The sequence below is a fragment of the Cervus elaphus genome, chromosome 5 (assembly GCF_910594005.1).
Source record: "Cervus elaphus chromosome 5, mCerEla1.1, whole genome shotgun sequence".
Lineage (NCBI taxonomy): Eukaryota > Metazoa > Chordata > Mammalia > Artiodactyla > Cervidae > Cervus > Cervus elaphus.
Genome location: NC_057819.1, coordinates 61319515 through 61343336, shown reverse-complemented (window position 1 = coordinate 61343336; position 23822 = coordinate 61319515). Strand labels below are relative to the sequence as shown.

General features: G+C 39.1%; 1 protein-coding gene across 1 annotated transcript in view; it reads left to right on the top strand.

Moving 5' to 3' along the window:
- Positions 1-23822, top strand: part of IQCM (IQ motif containing M) — a 307184-nt gene that overhangs the window by 229819 nt on the left and 53543 nt on the right. The gene's annotated exons all lie outside the window — the stretch shown is intronic.

Genomic DNA, 23822 nt, shown 5'->3' with positions numbered 1-23822 from the left:
ATCACCATCTGCAGTGATCTCGGAGCCCAACAAAGTATAATCTGATACTGTTTCCACTGTCTCCCCATCTATTTCCCATGAGGTAATGGGACCAGATGCCATGATCTTAGTTTGCTGAATGTTAAGTGAACTTTTTCACTCTCCTCTTTCACTTTCATCAAGAGGCGTTTTAGTTCCTCTTCACTTTCTGCCATAATGATGGTGTCATCTGCATATCTGAGCTTATTGATATTTCTCCTGGCAATCTTGATTCCAGCTTGTGCTTCTTCCAGCCCAGCATTTCTCATGATGTGCTCTGCATATAAGTTAAATAAGCAGGGTGACAATATACAGCCTTGACATACTCCTTTTCCTATTTGGAACCAGTCTGTTGTTCCATGTCCAGTTCTAACTGTTGCTTCCTGACCTGCATACAGGTTTCTCAAGAGGCAGGTCAGGTGGTCTGGCCATCTCTTTCAGAATTTTCCACAGTTTATTGTGATCCACACAGTCAAAGGCTTTGGCATAGTCAATAAAGCAGAAATAGATGTTTATCTGGAACTCTCTTGCTTTTTCGATGATCCAGCAGATGTTGGCAATTTGATCTCTGGTTCCTCTGCCTTTTCTAAAACCAGCTTGAACATCTGGAAGTTCATGGTTCATGTACTGCTGAAGCCTGGCTTGGAGAATTTTGAGAATTACTTTACTAGCGTATGAGATGAGTGCAATTGTGCAGTAGTTTGAGCATTCTTTGGGATTGCCTTTCTTAGGGACTGGAATGAAAACTGACCTTTTCCAGTCCTGTGGCCACTGCTGAGTTTTCCAAATTTGCTGGCATATTGAGTGCAGCACCTTCACAGCATCATCTTTCAGGATTTGAAATAGCTCAACTGGAATTCCATCACATCCACTAGCTTTGTTCGTAGTGATGCTTTCTAAGGCCCACTTGACTTCACATTCCAGGATGTCTGGCTCTAGGTGAGTGATCACACCATCGTGATTATCTGGGTCATGATGATCTTTTTTTTACAGTTCTTCTGTGTATTCTTGCCACCTCTTCTTAATATCTTCTGTTTCTGTTAGGTCCATACAATTTCTGTCTTTTATTGAGCCCATTTTTGCATGAAATATCCCCTTGGTATCTCTAATTTTCTTGAAGAGATCTCTAGTCTTTCCCATTCTGTTGTTTTCCTCTATTTCTTTGCAATGATCTCTGAGGAAGGCTTTCTTATCTCTCCTGGCTATTCTTTGGAACTCTGCATTCAAATGGGTATATCTTTCCTTTTCTCCTTTGCTTTTCACTTCTCTTTTTTTTCACAGCTATTTGTAAGGCCTCCTCAGACAGCCATTTTGCCTTTTTGCATTTCTTTTCTATCAGGATGGTCTTGGTCCCTGTCTCCTGTACAATGTCACGAACCTCCATCCATAGTTCATCAGGCTCTCTGTCTATCAGATCTAGTCCCTTAAATTTATTTCTCATTTCACTGTATAGTCATAAGGGATTTGATTTAGGTCAATACTGAATGGTCTATTGGTTATCCCTACTTTCTTCAGTTTAAGTCTGAATTTGGCAATGAGTTCATGATCTGAGCCACAGTCAACTCCTGGTCTTGTTTTCGCTGACTGTAGAGAGCTTCTCCATCTTTGGCTGCAAAGAATATAGTCAATCTGATTTCGGTGTTGACCATCTGGTGTTGTCCATGTGTAGAGTCTTCTCTTGTGTTGTTGGAAGAGGGTGTTTGCTATGACCAGTGCGTTTTTTTTTTTTTTTTGACCAGTGCGTTCTTTTGGCAAAACTCTATTAGCCTTTGCCCTGCTTCATTCCGTACTCCAAGGCCAAATTTGCCTGTTACTCCAGGTGTTTCTTGACTTCCTACTTTTGCATTCCAGTCCCCTACAATGAAAAGGACATCTTTTTTGGGTATTAGTTCTAAAAGGTCTTGTAGATCTTCATAGAACCCTTCAACTTCAGCTTCTTCAGCGTTACTGTTTGGGGCATAGGTTTGGGTTACTGTGATATTGAATGGTTTGCCTTGGAAACTAGTAGGTAACATTTCATTAAAGAATGGAGTTTTCATGGGATGACTGATGGTGGGGAGAGAGGCACTTTCAAGGTGCATTACTGGAGATGCTACAAACATCAGACCTCAAAAACTGTGTCCAGCTATTGAAAAATGCACTGTAATGGAGGGAAAGGATTCATAGAAAAATAGTGGGAAATTTATTTATTCTATTAAAACAGAATAACGGAGTAAAAGGATAAGAAGTAACCAGAGATACATTGATAATAAGCCAGTCTTACTGATTTGATTCATAGGGTGTTTTTATTTTCTATTGAAGTTCTATCTTAAAAAGGAAGAATCTTTTATTATGAAACCTTAATACCATTAGAGTTGGCAATAAAACATATTTGAAGTGCATGGCTTATCTTTTGATAAATGGAACGTGTCTGTGCAATAATAGTGGGCTATTATGGTTATTATTATTGTTTTTGATATTTAATAGAGTGTGACACTTGGCTTCAAAATGCTTATCAACACATGTCTTTTAGATACATAAATCTCCTATTATGAATGCCATTAAATATTATGTATATATTTATCTAGCTAGTAAATGGAATTCAAAGAATTTTAAGAATCACAGCTGAGTCCTTTTAGAACCATTAGTTTAGTATCTTTGACATTTTTCATGGATTATGCAATTTATTTTTCCAACTTATTATAGTAATATTTCATACTTTATTAATCTGTTCATTTTTAATAACTGTTTTTCTGGTGATCACAGACCTAACACCAATAAAATGTAAAATTGAAGATGCCTACTCTCTCTAATACTGTATTCTTTTAAGCACAAATATTGATGTTTGCATTTAACCAAATAAAAAACAAAAGTTCTAATCATTTTCATATTTAACTTGTATTTTAAGTTCTTGGCAATCTCTCATTAATGTATTTGTTACACTTAAGAGGTTTCTGGTAGACTGATAAAAAAAACCCTATTCTATGTTTATATATATACATATATATTTATATACATATATATTTAATTGCAGAGATATCCTTGAGCCCATAAAACATGACAGCGAAGCAGGTCAATTTCTTAAACAACAGTATTTCATTCAGTACCTTGGTGGTTGTAATTAACGTTTCTGTTTAGTTCTAATTATAGTTTTTGTATCACAGCCATTATGCTAATGGTGTTATTCAGTAGTATGTGAGATTGCATTCATTATCACTGGTGAATTAAACCTTTATTAAAGAAGAATTCCCGCAGGCCTCATTCTGGAGTTAAGTAATTATTCATTTGGTTTTATCCTAGCAATTAGCTTATATACTGTAGCACTCATTATTGAGTTTCTATACCTCACTGAATGAGATAAACCCACCATGGCAAATAAATGCCTAACAGCTCCCAAGCTCACAATGTGTTGCTTTTTAAGCATATTATTATGTAACAAAATAAAGCATCAGAATACAGTGAAGCAGTATTCTGGCTTCCAACATATAATATACTTGCTGGGAAAACCATGTTAGGCATTTTGTCTTTAATTCAGGATTTTTAAAACAAGTACTGTTGAAGCCCACCAACGCTAAGTTCACCTTTGTGGGTGTATGTTTTCCTTTGTTTAATTCCATTCCATTACTTGCTTGGTGGTTGAATTATGTTACTATGCCCATTTGATGTTGATAAAAGCCTTTTTCAATAGCACAGACTCTAAATAGAACAACCAATTAGGTCTCCATTCCAAATGTATTTGGAGAGGGCTAGATCATTGAAATCTTTTAGCTGGATGAGATCCCTAGCTGTTCATTGTAAATCATTAGACTTTCTTTGATCTATAGTTTTAGTAAAAATATTTTAAATTAACACTCTGCTTTTTACATTGCCATTCATGCCATCAAAAATCCAACTTTTCACTGTCCTATAGAAAGCCCACCCAAGTTTTCAAGTTTCCACATTCATTATCAGCTGAAGTTACCTTTTGAGATGAAGTGCCTGGGATTATGTTTTCTATTCTTGGAAATTAGTCTTCCTACTCAGCCTCATCTATTTTCTTTTCTAGAGTTTATACTTAATTCATAAAGCACTGTAAATTAAAGTATGAAGTGAAGTCCTTTGGGGTCATATTTGTCCCCTCTCAATACCTAAAAAGAGATTTATCACATTTCTCTTTACACTTTTGAATGCAATCTGGATTCTATATATTAAGGAACAACCTCAACAATAGCAGCATGGAGTTTGTTATCATGGCAAAAATATATTTGGTGAGATTCTATTAACAACTTTTCATAATGTATTTATGTTCCAGACCTGAAGTGAAATGCATATGAAAATAAATTTAAAGTTTCAAAATTTGTTTTTTTCCAATTACTAGTCTATCTCAAATATATTTTTGAAAACTGAATGGTGTTTTCATGGGGAGCATTTTTATCATCTTGAAATTAGTTTAATAATTTTAGCATAACTGCTTTTTTAAATGCCTGTTTTAAAACTAGTATATTTCTTATGGTACTGGATTATTGGTAAATATTTGTAAGGCAAAATTAAAATATTTATTTCTGGGTGCCTTTTTTGAGTCAATAAATATTGCATGGTAACTGTATAGTTCTCACATGTCAATACAGGCATTGAAATCCTTAACAGTATAGCAATATCAATAAAATTGTACAAAGAGTTTTATGTGTTAAGAAATCAACTATGAAGGAGAAAATCTATAAAATATATTATACCCATTTATTTATGTATCTAATTATCTTTTAAAAACACTATTTTAAAAATCACCATGATTAGTGTGAATCTACAGATGGCGTATTAACTATGCTTATGCTGTTTGAACAGAAGACTTTTACATGTTAGTAATCATATTAAGACCACCCTTTAATATCTGACAGTTGCCTTAAATTGCAGGTCTGTTTGTTTGTTACTCTTTGTCGTTTATACATTACCTAATATTTCTGCATGCTTTTTTTTCCTGTGTATCATCTTATTTTCTCTGATAGTCATTGTTCCAAGTGGTCCAGACATGCAGACCACTATTTTTTTTAAATTTTTAAAAATTGAAGTATACTTGATTTACAATGTTGTGTTAGTTTCTTCTGATGTGCAACAAAGTGATTCTCATATTCTTTTCTGTTATGGTTTATTATAGGGTATTGAATATAGTTCTCTGTGCTATATAGTAGGACCTTGTTTATCTATTTTATATATAATAGTTTGCATCTGCTAATCCCAAACTTGCAATTCAGCTCTTCCCCATCCCCCACTTGGCAACCACAAATCTACTGTCTGTGTCTGTCAGTCTGTTTCTGTTTTGCAGATAAGTTCATTGTTACATGATTCTGCATGTAAGTAATATCATATGGCACTTGTATTTCTTTCTGACTCCCCTCTTAGTACAATAATTTTTAGGTCTATCCATGTAGCTGCAAATGGCATTATTTAATTCTTTTGATGACTGGGTAGTATTTCATTGTATATTTGTACCACATCTTCTTTATCTATTTACCTGTCAATGGACATTTAGGGTGTTTCCCTGTCTTGAGTTTTTGTAAACAGTGCTGCTATGAACATTGTCCGACTCTTTGTGACTGCATAGACTGTAGTCCATGGAGATTTCATCCATGGAGATTCTCCAGGAAAGAATACTGGAGTGGGTTGCCATGTCCTCCTCCAGGGGATCTGCCCCACCTCAGGATCGAACCCTAGTCTATTAGCATCTCCTGCACTGGCAGGCAGGTTCTTTACCACTGACACCTCCTGGGAAGCCCATAAACATTGGAGTGCATTATTGTTTGAGTTAGAGTTTTCTCTGGATCTATGCCCAGGAGAAAGGATTCCTGGATCATATAGCAACTCTATCTTTAGTTTTCTGAGGAACTTCCATACTTTTTTCGATAGTGGCCACACCAATTTACATTCCCATCAACAGTGTAAGAGAGTTCCCTTTTATTCACACCCTCTACAGCATTTGTTGGGGCTTCCCTGGTGGCTCAGTGGTAAAGAATCCTGCCAGTGCAGGAGATGCAGGTTTGATCCCTGGGTCTGGAAGATACCCTGGAGAAGGAAATGGTAACCCACTCCAGTATTCTTGCCTGGGAAATGCTAGGGACAGAGAAGCCTGGTGGGCTACAGCCCATGGAGTTGCAGAAGAGTCGGACATAGACTGAGTGACTGAACACCAGGATTTGTCATTTGTAAACTATTTTTTTATTAAAATATAGTTGATACACAGTGTTGTGTCAGTTTCTGCTATACAGCAGAATTTTTCCATTGTACATATGCATACACCTGTTTTGTTCTTTTCTGTGATTGATATTGAATATAGTTCCCCATGCTATATAGCAGAACATTGTTGTCTATTCATTCTGTATAGTGGCTTATATCTGCTAACTCAAAATGCCCAATCCATGCCTCCCCACTTCCTGGCAACCACAAGTCTATATATCCTCTATGTCTGTAAGTCTGTTTCTGTTTTGTAGAAGGTTCATTTTTGTCATATTTTAGATTTCAGATATAAGTGATATCATATGGTATTTGTCTTTTTCTTTCTGACTTACTTCACTTATTATGATAATCTCTAAGTCCATCCTTGTTGCTACAAATGGGATCTGATTAAACTAACAAGGTTTTGTGGAGCAAAGGAAACCATAAACAAAATAAAAAGACAACCTATGTATGGGCTGTGCATAAATATTTGCAAATGATGTGACCAACAAGGGCTTAAATTCCAAAATATACAAACAACTCATACAATTCAGCAACAACATAACTCAATCAAAAATGGGCAGAAAACCTAAGCAGACATTTCTCTAAAGAAGATGTACAGATGGCCAACAGGCAGATGAAAAGGTGCTCAGCAACACTAAGTATTAGAGAAATGCAAATCAGAGCTACAATGAGCTACCACCTCACACTGGTCAGAATGTCTATCATTAAAATGTCTACAAATAACAAATGCCGGAGAGGGTCTAGAGAAAAAGGAACCCTACTGCACTGTTGGTGGGAATGTAAGTTGGTACAGCAACTGTGGGGAACAATATAGTGTTTCCTCCAAAACTAAAAATAGACTGGAAATACTACTCCCAGGCATATATCTGGATAAAGCTATAATTCAAAAAGGTAGAGGCATGGCAATGTTTATAGTAGCGCTATTTACAGTAGTCAAGACATGGAAACGACCTAAATGTCTATCAACAGATGAATGGATAAAGATGTGGTACACACATTTGTAGACTTTTTAATGATGACCATTCTGATGTGATGAGCTGACTCATTGGAAAAGACCCTGATGCTAGGGAAGACTGAGGACAGGGAATGGGGGCAACAGAGGGTTAGATAGTTGGATGCCATCACTGACTCAGTGGATGTGAGTTTGAGCAAACTCTAGGAGCTAGTAAAGCACAGGGAAGCCTGACCCACTGAAGTCCTGGGGTCACAAAGAGTCAGAGATGACTTAACAACTGAACAGCAATGAATTCTGACTGGTGTGAGGTGGTACCACATTATAGTTTTGATTTGCTTTTCTCTAATAATTAGTGATGTTGAGCATCTTTTCATGGCAGCCCACTATCTGATATCAAGCTTTGGGACAATCTCTTGGGTTTCATCTGGAACTCTTTGCATGTGGCTGTCTTCCTCACTCCACTTGGGATCCAGTGCACTGTGCCAGGCTGTTCCTCTCTAGGGACACCCCTCCGTGTTCTGCCCCGACCTTCACTCTATCACTCTGTGCCAGGCAGAGGACTGGGCCCCCTGCCTGCCTGGTGTGAATGCCCACCATGCTCAGTCTTATCTACTGACTTTAGCACTGCCTTATTCAGGAGAGGAAAGGAAGATAAAGAAGATGGAATCCGTGAATTCTTTTTTTTTTTTTTTTAATTTCTTGGTCAACTAATCACATTTTATTGTTTTTTAATCCTTTAAAAAATGTTTATTTATTTTAAATGAAACAAAGATGAATATTTTTACAGCTAAAAGGTACAATTCACAAAGAAGATAGACATCATAAACCATTAGACACCTTAACAACAAAGAAACAAAGATACATAAAGCAAAAATCAGAAGAAATATAAGGGAAAATATATATATAGTCACAGTATAACATATTAACATTTCATTGAGAATATTTTATGAAGTACAGAAAAAATGAGAATAGGAGCATCTTGAATGATGTCATTAATGATTTAAATGTAATAGATTTATTTTTAACTAATTTATATTAATCATATCCTACACAAATATATTTAAAATTTTGTTTCTCATACATAGTTATTAATGTCCATAGGACATTTGGAAAAATAGGCAAAAAGATAAACATTACTAAATTTCATAAAGTAGAATTCTTTTTTGTGTGTGATTCAATTATACATATACACATATTATTTTTGAAATTATTTTCCTTTACAGGTTATTATAAGATATTGCTATCACCAGTGCATTCTCTTGGCAAAACTCTATTAGCTTTTGCCCTGCTTCATTCCATACACCAAGGCCAGACTTGCCTGTTACTCCATGTGTTTCTTGATTTCCCACTTTTGCATTCCAGTCCCCTATAATGATAAGGACATCTTTTTTGGGTGTTAGTTCTAAAAGGTCTTGTAGGTCTTCATAGAACCCTTCCACTTCAGCTTCTTCAGCATTACTGGTTGGGGCATAGGCTAGGATTACCATGACTACTGAATGGTTTGCCTTGGAAATGAACAGAGATCATTCTGTCGTTTTTGAGATTGCATCCAAGTACTGCATTTCAGACTCTTTTGTTGACCATGATGGCTATTCCATTTCTTCTAAGGGATTCCTGCCCACAATAGTAGATATAATATCATCTGAGTTAAGTTCACCCATTCCAGTCCATTTTAATTCGCTGATTCCTAGAATGTCAACGTTCACTCCTGCCATCTCCTGTTTGACCACTTCCAATTTGCCTTGATTCATGGACCTAACATTCCAGGTTCCTATGCAATATTGCTCTTTACAGCATTGGACCTTGCTTCTATCACCAGTCACATCCAAAACTGGGTATTGTTTTTGCTTTGGCTCCATCCCTTCATTCTTTCTGGAGTTATTTCTCCACTGATCTCCAGTAGCATATTGGGCACCTACTGACCTGGGGAGTTCCTCTTTCAGTATCCTATCATTTTGCCTTTTCATACTGTTCATGGGGTTCTCAAGGCAAGAATTCTGAAGTGGTTTGCCATTCCCTTATCCAGTAGACCACATTCTTTCAGACCAATCCACCATGACCCGTCCATCTTGGGTGACCCCACATGGCATGGCTTAGTTTCATTGAGTTAGACAAGACTGTGGTCCGTGTGATCAGATTGGCTATTTGTCAGTGATTGTGGCTTCAGTCTGTCTACCCTCTGATGCCCTCTTGCAACACCTACCGTCTTAGTTAGGTTTCTCTTACCTTTGACGTGGGCTATCTCTATATGGCTGCTCCAGCAAAGCGCAGCTGCTGATCCTTACCTAGGACGAGGGGTGTCTCCTTACGGCCACACCTCCTGACTCTGAATGTAGAGTAGCTCCTCTCGGCCCTCCTGCGCCCGCATAGCTGCCGCTCCTTGGACATGGGGCTGCTCCTCTCGGCCTGGAGTAACAAACAAGTTTGGCCTCGGAGTATGGAATGAAGCAGGGCAAAGGCTAGTAGAGTTTTGCCAAGAGAACACACTGTCATAGCTTCCATGTTCTCTTCCGACAACACAAGAGAAGACTCTACACATGGACATCACCAGATGGTCAACAGTGAAATCAGATTGATTATATTATTTGCAGCCAAAGAAGGAGAAGCTCTATACAGTCAGCAAAAACAACACTGGGAGCTGACCGTGGCTCAGATCATTAACTCCTTATTGTCAAATTCAGACTTAAATTGAAGAAAGTAGGGAAAACCACTAGACCATTCAGGTATGAAGCTAAATAAAATTCCTTATGATTATACAGTGGAAGTGAGAAATAGATTTAAGGGACTAGATCTGAGAGAGAGCCTGATGAACTATGGATGGAGGTTCATGACATTGTACAGGAGACAGGGGTCAAGACCATCCCCATGGAAAAGAAATGCCAAAAAGCAAAATGGCTGTCTGAGGAGGCCTTAAAAATAGTTGTGAAAAGAAAAGAAGTGAAAAGCAAAGGATAAAAGGAAATATATTCCCATTTGAATGCAGAGTTCCAAAGAATAGCCAGGAGAGATAAGAGAGCCTTCCTCAGTGATCAATGCAAAGAAATAGAAGAAAGCAACAGAATGGGAAAGACTAGATCTCTTCAAGAAAATTAGAGATACCAAGGGAATATTTCATGCAGAGATGGGCTCAATAAAGGACAGAAATGGTATGGACCTAAAAGAAGCAGAAAATATTAAGAAGAACAGAAGAACTGTACAAAAAAGATCTCCACAACCCAGATATCACAATGGTGTGATCACTCACCTAGAGCCAGACATCCTGGAATGTGAAGTCAAGTGGGCCTTAGAAAGCATCACTACGAACAAAGCTAGTGGATGTGATGGAATTCCAGTTGAGCTATTTCAAATCCTAAAGGATGATGCTGTGAAAGTGCTGCACTCAGTAAGCCAGCAACTTTGGAAAACTCAGCAGTGGCCACAGGACTGGAAAAGGTCCGTTTTCATTCCAATCCCTATGAAAGGCAATCCCAAAGAATGCTCAAACTACCACACAATTGCACTCATCTCACACGCTAGTAAAGTAATGCTCAAAATTCTCCAAGCCAGGCTTCAGCAATACATGAACCATGAACTTCCAGATGTTCGAGTTGGATTTAGTAAAGGCAGAGGAACCAGAGATCAAATTGCCAACATCCACTGGAATATCAAAAAAGCAAGAGAGTTCCAGAGAAACATCTATTTCTGCTTTATTGGCTATGCCAAAGCCTTTGACTATGTGGATCACAATAAACTGTGGAAAATTCTGAAAGAGATAGGAATACCAGACCACCTGACCCACCTCTTGAGAAACCGGTATGCAGGTCAGGAAGCAACAGTTAGAACTGGACATGGAACAGCAGACTGGTTCCCAATAGGAAAAGGAGTATGTCAAGGCTGTATATTGTCACCCTGCTTATTTAACTTCTATGCAGAGTACATCATGAGAAATGCTGGGCTGGATGAAGCACAAGCTGGAATCAAGATTGCCAGGAGAAATATCAATAAGCTCAGATATGCAGATGACACCATCATTATGGCAGAAAGTGAAGAGGAACTAAAACGCCTCTTGATGAAAGTGAAAGAGGAGAGTGAAAAAGTTGGCTTAAAGCTCAACATTCAGAAAACTAAGATCATGGCATCTGGTCCCATCACTTCATGGCAAATGGATGGGGAAACAATGGAAACAGTGACACACTTTATTTTCCTGGGCTCCAAAATCACTGCAGATAGTGACTGCAGTCATGAAACTAAAAGACACTTGCTCCTTGAAAGAAAGCCTATGCCAAACCTAGACAGCATATTACAAAGCACAGACTTTACTTTGCTGACAAAGGTCCATATAGTCAAAGCTATGCTTTTTTTCAGTAGTCATGTATGGATGTATGAGTTGGATTATAAAGAAGGCTGAGCACTGAAGAACGGATGCTTTTGTATTGTGGTGTTGGAGAAGATTCTTGAGAATCCCTTGGTCTGCAAGGAGATCAAACCAGTCCATCCTAAAGGAAATCAGTCCTGAATATTCACTGGAAGGACTGATGCTGAAGCTGAAGCTCCAATACTTTGGCCACCTGATGCAAAGAACTGACTCATTAGAAAAGACCCCGATGCTGGGAAAGATTGAAGGCAGGGGAGTGGATGACAGATTATGAGATGGTTGGATGGCATCCTCAGCTCAATGGACATGAATTTGAGCAAGCTCCAGGAGATGGTGAAAGACATGGAAACCTTGCATGCTGCAGTCCATGGGTTCACAAAGAATTAGACATGACTGACTGACTAAACAACAGCAATGATCTTATTACCGTTTTCTTAATTAGTTTTGGTTTATTTTCTATAGGTAGGGCTTTTCCTTCTCTTGTTTTCTACCTAGAGACATTCCTTTAACATTTGTTATAAACCTGGTTTGGTGATGCTGAATTTTCTTAACCTCTTCTTATCTGGAAAGTTTTTTATTTCTCCATCAAATCTGAAGGAGAGTCTTGCTGGAGTATTCTTTGTTGTAACTTCTTCCCTTTCATAACTTAAAATATATCATGACTTTCCCTTCTGACTTACAGAGTTTCTCTTGAGAAATCAGCTGATAGCCTGTTGAGACTTTCCTTGTATGTTATTTTTGTTTTTCCCTTGTTTTTTATATTTTATCTCTGTCTTTTTGTCAGTTTGATTACTGTGTGTCTCAGTTTGTTCCTCCTTGGCTTTATCCTGCCTGGGATTCAGGACTATGCTTCCTGGACTTAGTTGATTATTTTGTTTTCCATGTCCCAGAATTTTTCAGCTATTATCTCTTCAAATATTTTCTGAGGTAATTTCTCTCTCTTCCTCTTCTTCTGGGACCCCTATGATGTGAATGTTTGTGCATTTAATGTTGTCCCAGAGATCTCTTAGGCTCTCTTCATTTCTTTTCATTCTCTTTTCTATATTCTGTTCTGTGGCAGTGATTTCCACCATTCTGTCCTCCAGGTCATTTATCTGTGTGTCTGCCTCAGTTATTCTGTAATGGATTCCTTCTAGTGTATTATTCATCTCTGTTTGTTTGTTCTGTAGTTCTTCTAGTTCTTTGGTAAACTTTCTGCCTCTTCTCAATCTGTGCCTCCATTCTTTTTCTGAGATCATAAATCATCTTCACTACCATTATTCTGAATTCTTTTTCTGGAAGGTTGCCTATTTCCACTTCATTTAGTTTTTTTCTGGGGTTTTATCTTGTGCCTTCATCTGGTACATAGCTTTCTGCTTTTTCGTGCTGATAACTTTCTGTAACGTGGTTTTGTTTTTGTCCCCATGGGATTGTGGTTCTTCCTTCTGTCTGCCCTCTGATGGAGGAGGCTAAGTGGCTTGTATAAGTTTCCTGATGAGAGGGACTGGTGATGGGAAAAACTGGGTCTTGCTTTGGTGGGCTTATGCTCAACAAAGCTTTAACCTAATTGTCTGCTGATGAGTAGGGTTACCCTCCTCCCTGGTAGTTGCTGGGTCTGAGGTGACTCAGCCCTCAGGTCAATGGACTCTATGCTAAGGTTACTGGTGACCTCCAAGAGGGTTAATGCCAAAGGGGACCTTCCCAGACAGCTGCTGCCACACCCCCACTCCTGTGGTGAGCCCCTATGCCTCCACAGGAGACCCTCCAACACTAGTAGGTAGTTTTGGTTCAGTTTCTTGTGGAGTCACTGCTCCTTTCCTCTGAATCTTGGTGCATGCAAGGTTTTGTTTGTACCCTCCAAAACTGGAGTCTCTGTTTCCCCCAGTCCTGTGGAAGCCTTGTTATCACATCCTACTGGTCTTCAAGGTCAAGTTACCTGGGGATTCCCAGTCCCTTTGTTGGGTCCCCAGGCTAGGAAACCTGACATGGGATTCCAAACCTTCACAGCAATGTGAGAACTTCTTTGGTATTATTGTTCTCCAGTCTGTGGTTCACCCACTGGGTATGGGATTTGATTTTACCGTGATTGTGCCCCTCTTACCATCTTGCTGCAGTTTCTTCTTTGTCTTTGGACATGGGGTATCTTTTCTTCATAGATTCCAGCATTCTCCTGTGGATGGTTGCTCAACAGCTAGTTGTGATTTTGGTGCTCTCACAGGAGGAGATGAGCCCTTGTCCTTCTGGGATTCCATGAATTCTTAACTTGGCTATGCCACGTAAAATGGGTGTGACCTGTGAATGTTTCAAGGAGGATCACATGCATTGCTAGGTGTCAAACCCTTAGAATAGTGATAGGCAAAAAAAAAAAAAAAAAAGAACAGTGACTGGCAAATTGTAAATACCCCCAAAAGATAGAGGTTTATAATTATTATCACCATTATTATTTTAAAATTTGTGACATGCCCCAAGTATCATAACTTAGGTCATGTAGCAGAGCCAGGACCTCGGACATCTACTCCTGGAACAAGGTTTTACCCTCTATACACCAGGCCATTTGAGCTGAACACTTGAAAAATACATAGTTTATCTTACTGGATTTCTGCCCCATACTTAAGCTAATAACGTCAATGTGATCAGTCATTGGCATTAAGTGACTCAGATATGAATTGTTCCTATTATACTCTAAAGAGTTTTCTAGTCCTGCTGTATTTTCTCTCCAGCAACTCTTATTCTGAAGCAAAGAGAAACTGAATGATTCTTTACTTCTAAGATCTGGAATTCTTGTCTTCTTTGATTCTATTGAAACTAAGACTCACTGTTATTACTATCATCAATTATTTGTTAATTGGATATTTTATTAGGAGTTTAGGAGACACAGTGTGTAATCTTGGAAAAATAACAAGCATTATATATTCCAAGCTTTCCCAGTCATCATCAAGCTGTAGGTACCAATGAAATCAAATTAGTGTTAATACTCAAATCTCACCTACTTGTAGCCTGAACTGGGCTTCCTTGATGGCTCAGCAGTAAAGAATCTGCCTGCAGTGCAGGAGATGCAGGTTTGATCCCTGGATCAGGAAGGTCCCCTGAACGAGGAAATGACAATCTGCTCTAGTATTCTTGCCTGGGAAATCCCATGGACAGAGGAGCCTGGCAGGCTACAGAATCAGAAACGATGGAGCAACTACAGAACAACATAACCTGAGCTAATTTCAGGGAGTTCTATACCTGTCAGGAAATCTCACCCCATATATTCCTAGAAGACCCTAGAAGGGCTCTTATATATTCTCATGCATAAGAGCACTTGTGCGTTCTTTTTGTCCTCAGATCCCTTGAGGGAGGCTCAGGCCGTTATGCTATTTCCTGTTGCTGTATTCTCCCTGAAGTTGTTCAGGAGTGTGTCTCCTGGCGGCCCAAAGCTGCAGAGCTCTAGAGGAACCGAACATGCTTGTCCCTCCTATGCCTCACTGAACCAGAACTGTGTGTCTTTGGTGGCTTAATAGGAAGACTGTCTCTCTGGCAATTATGCATCGTCCTCGTGTCTTGGTACCTAGGCTGCTGAGATTGTAACCTAAGTATCAGAATGCGCTGTGTCCCTTTCAGGTCTATATTCAGGTCAACCAACTCTTGTTCTAGGCTGGGGAATTGATCCAGGCTGCCAGAATATAGGGGTCTGCGAGGTCTACATCCTCTGTGTCTGTGCTGAGTTGCTCAGTCATGTCTGACTCCTTGCGACCCTTTGGACTGTAGCCCACCATGCTCTTATATCCATGGGATTTTTTAGGCAAGATTACTGGAGTGAGTTGCCATTTCCTCCTTTAGGGGCTCTTCTTGACCTAGGGATTGACCCTGTGTCTCCTGTATCTTTTGCATTGCAGATGGGTTCTTTACCTGCTGAGCCATCAGGGAAGCATCCTCTCAAGTGGTTATAATCTCCCACCTGCCATTACCCAGATAAGAAAGACAAGTCCTATGATGGCTAAGATTGCTGCCCATCTCATAGCAAAGACTGTTGAAACTCTTGCTCACTAACTTCCAGTCACAGTGGCTTTCTTTCTGTTCTTTGCATGGGCCATGGAAGTTTTTCACATGCTTCTTACACTGTCTAAAAGAAATAATTTTCATGCTAATAGCCAATACTCTTGTACATTAACTCTATTCCTGGCACTATTCTAAGTAACTTACAAGTGTTTACTTGTCTAATTCTTCAAAATAACTCCATGAAATGAATGTTACTAACCATTGAGAGATTAATAAACAAAGACACATAGTTTAAGAAGGGTCACACGTTAGAAAGTGTAGAGTCCAGATCTGAAGTCAGGTGGTGAGAAGCCAGAGCCCATTCCACATTATAAGCTGCCTATGGTTTTTGCCATGGCCGACTCTCTCTCTCTATTCCCTTCACATCAACACGGTATCTGGAATGATATTGTTTGCCACTTTTCTGTTGCTTAAGAATAAAAGTTGTCTAATAACTAACATGCATATAGTACTAAGTTCCAGAAAACATTCTAGATGCTTCATGGGGACCAAATTCATATAAGCCTCAAGCATATTAGAGAGGTGTATTATATCTTACAGATGTGACAGGCAAAGCTTAGAAATGTAAAGTATCTTTTCCAAGGTCACATGGCTAATAGCTGTTGTAGCCAGAATTTAAACCCATGCAGCCTGGCTCCAGAGTCAGTGCTATTAACCATTCAACATCTACTGTTTCCCACTGAAGGGAGGGACCTGCCACTTTAAGTTCTCATGGCCTCATCAGCCCTGGAACCCATGGTGATGCTTAATATTTGTTAAACTGCTGTCAAATGAATTAATCTACTTTTCCATCAGTCAACAGCTGAAGTGTAAGCCCCAACTCTTACCTGAAGATAGAAGTTTGCTTTTGTTTTCAAGTATTGACTCTATTTTCTATCCAGAAACCTTAGGATAAGATATGGAATTGAGATGTTTCTGACATCCCGTTTTGTCTTGCAGACCATAAATCCTTCTCTCTTTTTTTTTTTGGGAAAAACAAAGCATTTAGTAACTCTGAGGATAATAGAATTGTGCAGTAAAAGGAAACTATACCACTGGGTTAATTGAGAGGTCAGGGAGAAGGAGGTGGCAGTCAGTTCTCACCCTCCATAGTGAGATGTCAATATACAACACCTAGAACTCTTTAATGGGTTCCAAGAGCAACATGACTTGATTTATAATTAATCCTCCACATTTTCATAAGGTCATCAAAATGGTCTTCTATTGCTTGAAACTGAAAGAATCATAGCTAATAGCCATGTGACCTCTGGTGAGTCACTTCCCATCATTGGTCCTCAAGCTCACCAGCCTGATAACAAAGTACCACTTCTTTGATTCTACATACTTTTTAAAAATTATTTTCTCTTTACTGTTTTAAAAATTATTTATTTATTTTTTGGTTGCACTGGGTCTTCATTTCTGCCGAGCTATCTCTAGTTGTGGTGAGTAAGGGCTACTCTTCACGGTGGTCCATGGGCTTCACATAGCAGTGGCTTCTTTTGTTGTGGAGCACAGGCTCCAGTTATGGGTAAATCCTTCTCGTGAAAGATTTTGTTTGAAAAGGTCTCTAACACTTGATCATGCCACTCACACCACCCAGCACACACAATATTTTTTTTGCCACTATAACCCCCCCAAAATCACAACTCTTACCTTCTATCTTAACTACTCCATTTCTGTTTGATATTTGATCTGTGGGACTATTTGATTTTCTGTGTCTTCTATTTGATATGATATGTCTCCTCCTAGCCCCCACTGGGACAGTAACACTTTGAAGTCAAGAGCCATGTCCATGTTCACTTCTTTAAATACCCCAGTTTCGGGAATGCAAACTAGTACAGCCGCTATGGAGAACAGTGTGGAGATTTCTTAAAAAACTGGAAATAGAACTGCCATATGACCCAGCAATACCACTTCTGGGCATACACACTGAGGAAGCCAGATCTGAAAGAGACACGTGGACCCCAGTGTTCATCGCAGCACTGTTTATAATAGCCAGGACATGGAAGCAACCTAGATGCCCATCAGCAGACGAATGGATAAGGAAGCTGTGGTACATATACACCATGGAATATTACTCAGCCATTAAAAAGAATTCATTTGAATCAGTTCTAATGAGATGGATGAAACTGGAGCCCATTATACAGAGTGAAGTGAGCCAGAAAGATAAAGAACATTATAGCATACTAACACATATATATGGAATTTAGAAAGATGGTAATGATAACCCTATATGCAAAACAGAAAAAGAGACACAGATGTACAGAACAGACTTTTGGACTCTGTGGGATAAGGTGAGGGTGGGATGTTTCGAGAGAACAGCATGTATATTATCTATAGTGAAACAGATCACCAGCCCAGGTGGGATGCATGAGACAAGTGCTCGGGCCTGGCACACTGGGAAGACCCAGAGGAATCGAGTGGAGAGGGAGGTGGGAGGGGGGATTGGGATGGGGAATACATGTAACTCCATGGCTGATTCATGTCAATGTATAACAAAACCCACTGCAATATTGTAAAGTGATTAGCCTCCAACTAATAAAAATAAATGAAAAAATAAATAAATAAATAAATAAATACCCCAGTTTCCCAGCACCATGTATGGTGCAAAGCAAGTGCTCAATAAATACCTACCTCCTGGTTATTCACGTTTCTTTTGATTAATTAATTAATTTTTCATTGCAGGTTAATTGCTTTACAATGATGTGTTGGTTTCTGCTGTACGTCAGCGTGAATCAGCCATAGGTATATATATGACCCCTCCCTCTTGAAGCTCCCTGACACCTTCCACGACGTCTGAGTAGTAAGAGGTTGTCAGCACCGGTTGTGAACTCCCTGTGACATACAGCGAATTCCCACTGACCATTTATTTTGCATATGGTAAGGTGTATGTGTCAATGCCACTCTCTCGATTGTCCCATCCTTTCCTTGCCTCACTGTGTCCATAAGTCTGTTCTTTATGTCTGCGTCTCTGTTGCTGCCCTGCAAATAGGTTCATCTGTACGATCTTTCTAGATGCCATGTATATGCATTAATATATGATACTGGTTTTTCTCTTTCTGACTTACTTTATACAATAGGCTCTAGGTTTATCAGCTTCACTGGAACGCACTCAAATGCATTCCTTTTTATGGCTGAGTAATATTCCATTGTATATTTGTACCACAACTTCTTTATCCATCTGTCTGTCAATGAACTACCAGGTTGCCTCCATGTCCTAGCTATTGTAAATAGTGCTATAGGTAACACTGGGGTATGTTTGTCTTTTTCAATTCTGGTTTCCTCAAGGTATATGCCCAGTAGTGGAATTGTTGGCTCATATGGTAGTTATATTCCTAGTTTTTTAAACAAATCTTGATGCTGTTCTCCATAGTGTCTGTATCAATTTATATTCCCACCAACAGTGCAAGAGGATTCCCTCTTCTCCATACCCTCTCTAGCATTTGTTGTTTGTAAATTTTTTGATGTTGACCATTCTGACTGGTGTAAGGTGATACCTCATTGTAGATTTGATTTTCATTTCTCTAATAATGAGTGGTGTTGAGCATCTTTTCATGTATTTATTAGTCATCTGTATTCTTCCTTTGAAGAAATGTCTATTTAGGTCTTTTGCCTACATTGACTGGGTTCTTTCTTTAACTGCATGAGCTGCTTATATATCCTTTGCCAATTATTTCATTTGCTTTTTTCTCCCATTCTGAGGGTTGTCTTTTCACCTTGTTTATAGTTTCCTTTGCTATGAAAAAAGCTTTTAAGTTTAATTAGGTCCTTTTTTTCAATTTTTGTTTTTGTTTCCATTACTCTAAGAGGTGGGTCATATAGGATCTTTCTGTGATTTATGTCAGAGTGTTCTGCCTATGTTTTCTTCTGTTTTATAGTTTCTTGTCTTACATTTAGGTCTTAGTCCATTTTAAGTTTATCTTTATGTATGGTTTTAGGAAGTGTTCTAATTTTCTTCTTTTACACATAGCTGTCCAGTTCTCCCAGCACCACTTATTACACAGACTATCTTTTCCTCATTGTATATTCTTACCTCCTTTGTCAAAGATAAGGTGCCCATATGTGTGTGGGTTTATCTCTGGGCTTTCTATCTTGTTCAGTTGGTCTATATTTCTGTTTTTGTGCCAGTACCATACTGTCTTGATGACTGTACCTTTGATAGCTTACAGTGAATGGTGTCAGGTTCATGACTAGAGATGAGGCTTCAGGCACTCAGAGCTTCATGTGGGAAAAGTTTTCTTACAGTGAAAAAGGGGTAGAAAAAGCTTCTGACACAGACATCAGGAGGGGGCAGAAAGTGTCCCACTGGTTAGTCGTATGAAGTCCTTGTATACTTTTACCAGGCCCACTCCCACCACATACATCTTAAGATAACAGGATTAGAACTAATAATAGAAATGTCTTACCAGACCTATACCACAGCATACATTTTAAAATAATGGAATTAATCAGAAAGTTCCTGTTAAGAAAGAGAAACACGTCCTGGTGCAAAATACATTGTTGTCATATTATCAATCAGTTCAGTTGCTCAGTAGTGTCCAACTCTTTGCGACCCCATGGACTGCACCACCCCAGTCTTTCCTGTCCATCACGAACTCCTAGAGCTTGTTCAAATGCATGTCAGTCGAATCCGTGAAGCCATCCAATCATCTCATCCTCTGTCGTCCCCTTCTCCTTCTGCCTTCAATCTTTCCCAGCATCAGGGTGTTTTCCATTGAGTCAGTTCTTTGCATCAGGTGACCAAAGTATTGGAGCTTCAGCTTCAGCATCCATTCTTCCAATGAATATTCAGGACTGATTTCCTTTAGAATTGACTGGTTTGATCTCCTTGCAGTCCAAGGGACTCTCAAGAGTCTTCTCCAACACCACACTTCAAAAGCATCAATTCTTCTGTGCTCAGCTTTCTTTATAGTCTGCCTCTCACATCCATACATGACCACTGGAAAACCATAGCTTTGACTAGACGGACCTTTGTTGACAAAGGAATGTCTCTGCTTTTAAATATGCTGTTCAGGTTGGTCATAACTTTTCTTTCAAGGAGCTAGCGTCTTTTAATTTCATGACTGCAATTACCATCTGCTGTGATTTTGGAGCCCAAGAAAATAAATTCTGTCATCATTTCCATTGTTCCCTGTTGGGGTCCAGCCCCAGCAGGACCCAGGGGGTACCCTCGGGATGAACGGTGTCGGCGAGAGAAGACATGTGAGACCAGCCTTGATAGGGCCAAGTCTGCGAGGGAAAGAGAGAGAGAGAGAGAGAGAGAGAGACCAGACGGGGGTGTTTGCAGGGTCTGGCAATGCTTTATTTTTTACCATAGCTTTTATACCCTAAGTTAGTACATTTCTAAGGGGAAGATAGTTTAGCATTACATCAGCTTGTTCTTCACGAAACCAGGGTGTTTTCTGCATACTTCTTTGTTTATGAGGGTCTTGTACATTATATCCTGGCCTTGGGGCCCATTAACATTTTATGCAAGTCAGGTGAATGTAAACCTATTTTCCGTTTCTATGGTGACCTTAACTGAAAGGTAGCAGTCTCATAGGCAACAGTACAGAGTAGAAGAAGTATAACCATGTTAACACAAAAATTAATCCTTCTGCAGAAGTTGTCAGTTGCGTTTATCTAAGAAGTTTACCCCACATTGACTCTGCGACTTTGGTAAGGCAGCTTCTACCTAGCACTCCTGGCTGACAATTAACAACCATCTCATTGTTACCACACTAGAGCTAAGCTCTTATTTTTCTAGACCTTTAACTATATTAACAATGGTTCCCACTGCACAACCTTAGCACATTAAGAGTAAAAACACAGCAAGCAAAATACAGCAAGCAAATGTCAACCCAATAACCACCTATAGAGTAATTTTTCTTATGTTTTCTAATAGGACTCCTTCACCCCCCAAAAAGGCTCTGTGTCTATTAGGGCCTTTATATGATCAGGTTTTTTATGCTGTTTTATGATTAGGGTATCATAAGCAATCATGCATATTAGCACCAAGGGCATAAACACATTTGCCAAACAAACTAAAATATCAGCAAAGGAGTTTAAATTAAAACCCTCCTTTCACCCTGGATAATCTCATAAAATACCACCACCCGGGAAACTTATTGATTAAAGTTCTAAATTGATTATTATTTGGAAAGAGATCGGGGAAGGCCTTCTGCCTGTGTCACAGAAATTAGGGAGTAGTCTATTGTAGCAAGCATCAGAAAGACAGTTATCATCTTTAAGGTGAGCGCCGGGGGCGGGTTTTCGGAATCCCTGAAAACCTGATCCACCTTGCCTGTCAGGTTTTCTCCTCATGACCTTGTCATGGGTAGGATCTCGTGTGTTGGCTCCCGGCAGTTCCCCATCTATTTGCCATGAAGTAATGGGACCAGATGCCATGATATTAGTTTTTTGAATGTTAAGTTTTAAGCCAGCTTTTGTATAAAATACAAAATTATATAAATACAATTATATAAAGATTTTTATATAATTATTAGTACAGAGCTTAAGGAAAAACATATCCTTGAGCAAGATGAGTTGTTTTGTTGTGTAATCATTAGCTCTGGGCTTAAAGAAATTTAGTCTTAAAGATTGTTTTGAGTTTCTCTTTCTTTCTCTTCTTTCCTTCTGAGATTTCATTACATAAGCGTTACACTTTTGCATTTTTCCCAAATATTCCTATACTTTTTTTTTCTGTGAGTTTAGTTTTTTTTGTTCATCATGCTAGTTGGGTACATATTTTCTATAGTGCAAACACACACACACACACCTATACAAACATATTTCTTTCTGATTCAATGCAGTGATTTACATAAGGATGTCATCCCATTTGGGTATAAAGTGAAATAATTTATTGTAATAACAACCTCCGGTTATCTTGTTTCAACCTCCACCACCACTTTCTAGCTGGAAATATGTTTATATTAATTATATCTCATGTATAATTCAATAACTTTTCTGTCACTCCCAGTTAATTAACCACCCTCATTTTCATTTGGTAAGACTAATGGGGAAACAGTGGAAACAGTGGCGGACTTTATTTTTCTGGGCTCCAAACTCACTGCAGATGGTGACTGCAGCCATGAAATTAAAAGACGCTTACTCCTTGGAAGGAAAGTTATGACCAACCTAGACAGCATATTAAAAAGAAGAGACATTACTCTGTCAACAAAGGTCCATCTAGTGAAGGCTATGGTTTTTCCAGTGGTCATGTATGGATGTGAGATTTGGACTATATAGAAAGCTGAGCACTGAAGAATTGATGCTTTTGAAGTGTGGTGTTGGAGAAGACTCTTGAGAGTCCCTTGGACTGCAAGGAGATCCAACCAGTCCATCCTAGAGGAGACCAGTCCTGGGTGTTCATTGGAAGGACTGATGCTGATGCTGAAACTCCAATACTTTGGCCACCTGATGCAAAGAGCTGACTCAGTGGAAAAGACCCTGATGCTGGGAAAGATTGAGGGCAGGAGGAGAAGGGGATGACAGAGGATGAGGTGGCTGGATGGCATCACCAATTCAATGGACATGGGTTTGGACTCCGGGAGTCAGTGGTGGACAGGGAGGCTTGGCGTGCTGCGATTCATGGGGTCACAAAGAGTCAGACACGACTGAGTGACTGAACTGAACTGAATTTTATATTTAGTGAATATACATAAATATATATATATTTATAGATATATTTATATTTTATGTATTTTACAAACTAATTTTATATTTACAGTCTTAGAAAGTAAGCCCCCCTCCTTTCTCACACAAGGTTGACCTGTGAGCTTATAATGGCCTGTAATGAAAATGGGTAAAGATGCTTGGTTTGTACTTTTACTCTTCCATACCTTCTCCTGGGCAATTAATATCCCAATTTGGGGCAGGAGTGGATTAGGAAAGATAATTTCCATGCTTTATTTACCTACTTGTGCCAAAGTTGGAGTTGTCTGTTGTTCTGGTTTATTGTATATAGACTCTGTATCTGTGGTGAGAGCTTCACAAAGACTCCCTGGAGAAGGGCTCATACCCAAGAAGCCCCCATATGCATTGATGGGCCTTTTCTAGGATGCCCTACGTCTTCTGTTGTTAAAGTATTGATACATTCCTCAGAGGCATTTGCATGTTTCTTTCAATGTCCAAGGCAAAACGTGGCCACACATTTCTCTTCCTCCTCCCTCCCAATCTAACTGTGCTCCTTGATCTTGCAGAAAATGGGGACATGAAAAAGCAGCCCTTCTTTTGCCACCTACATATCCTCTATCATCTAGTTTTTTATTATTTCCCCCCATATTCTTTTTCCCTGTTTCATTAATACAGAACAGGTCTGTAAGTATA